This window comes from Daktulosphaira vitifoliae, unplaced genomic scaffold (assembly GCF_025091365.1).
Source record: "Daktulosphaira vitifoliae isolate Bord-2020 unplaced genomic scaffold, ASM2509136v1 Scaffold_2, whole genome shotgun sequence".
In the NCBI taxonomy this organism is placed as follows: domain Eukaryota; kingdom Metazoa; phylum Arthropoda; class Insecta; order Hemiptera; family Phylloxeridae; genus Daktulosphaira; species Daktulosphaira vitifoliae.
Genome location: NW_026099573.1, coordinates 9,130,435 through 9,134,945, shown reverse-complemented (window position 1 = coordinate 9,134,945; position 4,511 = coordinate 9,130,435). Strand labels below are relative to the sequence as shown.

Genomic DNA, 4,511 nt, shown 5'->3' with positions numbered 1-4,511 from the left:
CCCATTTATTTTATGATCTTCCTAATAATGCCTCTTTTTCAATAGTTAATGTCTTTAATGTTCTATCTAAACTTAATAATAATAAATCTATTGGACCAGACAGTATTCCTTGTAACTTTTGATTTAACGTAACTATTGAAAAATTTTTCTGACATAGACAAAAATCAGTCGGGGAACCGTTACAGCAGTTTTACGATACGCGCATTTTACCGTACGCACGTTTTTCGTCGACGACCACGAAAATACCACCGAGTCGAGCTAAATAAAATTGCATTTTTTTTTTTCGTATAACGTGTTTACAAATGTTATTTAAACACGATCGAAGCCGTTTTGATTTCGACGTACGACTTTACGATTTTTTCGTAAATATCATGTAGAAGTAGACCGTATTTATTTATTATTAAATTGTTAAATACATATGTATATGAAATTGAATATCACATTAAATTGAATTATTGTTTGTGCGAATAAAATCACATTGTAAAAAAAAATAATAAAGATGATGATAATAATAATAATAATTTTATTGGGCAAGAATTCCTTTGTCTAGTGTCGCCGTGGGCGAGTCCGGGCGCTCAACAGGAGGAATCGCAAAAGTCCGCTGGTCCACGCGATGACAGCGTTGTCGCAAGTAGAAAACACGGCGTTCCACTTCCACGATTGTTGCCACCACTTTTCCAGCGACAGCGCAAATGGTACGATCACTGTGTTCGTCTTGAGCGTCATGTTGTTGATTGCACAGGATCCCTTGGATAAAACAACACGGAAAACATAAAACAGTGAAATAAGCTATACGCTCGCCAGTCTTACGCACGATAGTTTTACGCTCGACAGCTTACAACCAATAGTCATACTTTTTAACACGCTTATATTAGTTTCACCTGTATGTATGTATGTTTGTAACTCTCCAAGCGCCACGCGTTATCGCATATTCCGTCGTCTATGGCCTTGAGACTAGACTGTCATAACGCTTCAACCCACCCTACGCCTCGCTCACCCGTAACGGCAACACTATTCCTGTATAAATTTATTTTTGGTTATCGTTCCCGTACACACGTGCGTGTCATCAATATTATATATTGACACGGTACCGTGTTTCCCTCAGCCGCACATCACGTTATCAACCTAAATGAAAGTGTATCGGTATCTGAATCATAAGTGCACGGTGGCCTAGTGGTCAGGTTTGTCTATACGACGCCTTGGGTCGCGGGTTCTAATTCCGTACCGTGCCTCTTTTTTAACACGCTTATATTAGTTTCACGTGTATGTTTGTTGTTTGTTTGTCGTTTGTCGTTTGTAAGTTTGTAACTCCACGCGGCACGTGTTATTATGTCGCGTATCCCGTCGTGTATGACTTTGAGACTATACTGTTGTAATGCATTCGCCCCACCCCGCTCACCACTCGTAGACAACAATATTTTCTAACCCGTAGACGCGCGCGTGTCATCAATTATGTATATATATAACAAATTTTTATTGTAATTGACACGGCCCGCGTCGTTTCATTATACACAATGCCCCACGACTCGTGCCACCTTTATCAGCCGTCGCCCTATTATGAGTATTTGACTGACCAACACCTCGCGTTATACGCCGCTGTGCAAAGTCCAGCAAGCGCCGCACGCCCGACGACATTCCGCCGCAAATGATACCGTAGTCTTCTTCCCGTTGTCAAAGTGACAACGTCTACGATTCGATCCGCACTCGCGCGCCGTCGCTATCAACGCTGCTAACCTGTTGACGTCCGAGGAACACGCCGGACAACGCGTCGTCGATGCCAGCGAAAGTGCCGCGATATTATGCGAAGATTATATATTCCTACCGCCACCGCTAATATTAATATATATATATATTAATATTTGTACGTATATGCGTATATGTTAATATTCATTTATATATTCCTACAGCCGACGCCTCTGCTGCCGTATATGCCTCGTGTATAATGTTCCCTCCGCCATGCCCGATCACATAAACACGGCTATACCTAGTGCATGATACGTTTACGTACTTAAGTCCCTTTAAATATATATATATTCTAATTACTATTAAAACTTATATATTAATACACTTTATTCTCATTAAGAGATATGTAGTGTATTCATTCCGATTACGGAGGATGATTCTCGTATTGTTATTTTTCGTCACTACCTCCACGTTACGCGCCTGCTGCTTTCNCTCCACGTTACGTGCCTGCTGCTTTCTTTGGATGTGGTAGCCGTTTTTTAGACTCCCTCTCCGGAATCGAACCCTTATTTCCCGTTACAACCATGATATTGATATTAACTACTATCATAAAATGAAACTAAAAAAGTGAAAAATAAATACAGTTTAAAAAAACTAAAAAACACGCTTTTAAAGTACATCGAACTAAAAAGTTAAAAATAATTTTTAAAATTAACTTAAAACAATAATGAACGAAAAATACTAGTATTATTGTGAAAAAAAGCGTGGGTGCTTTATGCCATATTTTTTGTATATTGAGCGCCTGACGCTTTTTTTCACAATAATACTAGTATTTTTCGTTCATTATTGTTTTAAGTTAATTTTAAAAATTATTTTTAACTTTTTAGTTCGATGTACTTTAAAAGCGTGTTTTTTAGTTTTTTTAAACTGTATTTATTTCACATGATTTCCGGTACACTTTCTATAATCGGCCGTCAATCCCCGGCGGCCGTGTTAATATATATAAACTAATTTTTATTTTGACTGACCAATACCATCCGCGTGCCATACGGCTTACGTATATATTCCTACCTCCGTTTATACCTCGGGTAAAACGTTAGTCCCACCCGCCCTCCCACAAAACACGGCTATACCTAGTGCATGATACGTTTACGTACTTAAGTCGCTTTACTTGTATATATATATATATTCTAATTACTATTAAAATTTATATATTAACACGCTTTATTCTAATTAAGAGGTATAAAGTATTCATTCCGATTACAAAGGATGACTCCCGTATCATCATTTTTCGTCACTACCTCCACGTTCAGGGGATGAGTAATTTGCGCGCCTGCTGATTTCCTTGGATGTGGTATCCGTTTCTCTGATTCCCTCTCTGGAATCGAACTCTGATTTCCCGTTACTCGTAACAACCAAGATATTGATAGTAACTACTATCATAACATGAAACTAAAAAGTGAAAAATAAATATAGTTAAAAAACTAAAAAAACACGCTTTTAGAGCACATCGAACTAAAAAGTTTAAAATAATTATGAACAAAAAATACTAGTATTCTTTATTTATAATTATTTTAAGCTTATTTTATAAATTATTTTTAACTTTTTAGTTCGATGTGCTTTAAAAGCGTGTTTTTTTAGTTTTTTAAACTATATTTATTTCATTGCACACAACAGCGGGCATGTGGTGTATCTGATGTCGGTGAAGAGCAGTATGGCTTTTTCGTTTCCGCAAAACTCGGCCAATTCGAAACTCCTGTAGTTGTCACAGTCCACGTAATACTTCTTGCATTTGATCAGGTCAACGCTCAGCTGTTGACGACGAAATTAAAATTACAAAAAGGCGTACGTCAAACGATAGCTGACCGCTATCACACTCACCTTGCACAGCACAAAGTTGACGTNATCACACTCACCTTGCACAGCACAGCACGAAGTTGACGTGGAACGTCATGACCGTTTTGAGAAAATCCAGTGCCGTTCGACTGGCTGACGTACGCTCGGTCGGCGCATCTGAACCCGTCGTTCAGGGCCAATTCGAATACGTCAAACCGGACGGCTGCTTTGGCGCCTCCAGGTAGACCCAGACAGTGCTGTCCGTTTGAACAAAAAAAAAAGATCTGTCAGTTATTGTTCAAACTGTTATTATCGTTAATTATAATGTATTATAATACATTATAATATTAATAATAATTACTCACAACCCATATACATATGAAACTAATATAAGCGTGTTAAAAAACCGCGATTGGCGGTCACTAACTCGTTAAGGTCATAAACGGATGCTAAAAACTCACCGCTCGCATACTCCACGGCCACGTCACGCAAACGACAAAAATGCTGAACGACCGCCGGAGCAACGAAGACGTTTCAAAAGGCATATTCTGTGCCCGGGTGATACGTGTGATGGGATTTGTAAACGTCTCCATGCGGCTAAGGTTGAATAAAAAAATTTAAAATAGGAATGCCGTACGTTTATTACGACGGGAAAACATTGATTTGCCTCGATTAACATTTATTTCACTCGATAATTATCGCACACACTTTTACAAATAACGTACGTTTTTCTGATCGTCGAACAAATCTCTTGTAATATCTATTGACTATAATGGATTAGGACTATCGCGCGATCCGTTACGGGATTAGTTGTACCTATTCCAATCCGTTCGTACCAGAGAAAATGTTATTGAGAATTTTTCGGATACGTTAGCTCGCTCGTTTTTTTCGCTCGAGTTTTCACAATTGGTCGAGCCGTTTTTGGAACCGACCACGACGGCGGTTCACCGTTTATGCGTTTCCATCACGGTTCGTTTTTTACGTGCAAAGAG

General features: G+C 38.8%; 1 long non-coding RNA gene across 1 annotated transcript; it reads right to left on the bottom strand.

Annotated features, from left to right (window-relative positions):
- Positions 1-3,297: 3,297 nt before the first annotated feature.
- Positions 3,298-4,089, bottom strand: LOC126898391 (uncharacterized). The gene is made up of 3 exons (XR_007702243.1): positions 3,981-4,089; positions 3,600-3,776; positions 3,298-3,564 (listed from the first exon to the last, which is right to left on the bottom strand). It is a non-coding gene; the product is annotated as an uncharacterized LOC126898391 (long non-coding RNA).
- Between the last annotated feature and the right edge of the window lie 422 nt (positions 4,090-4,511).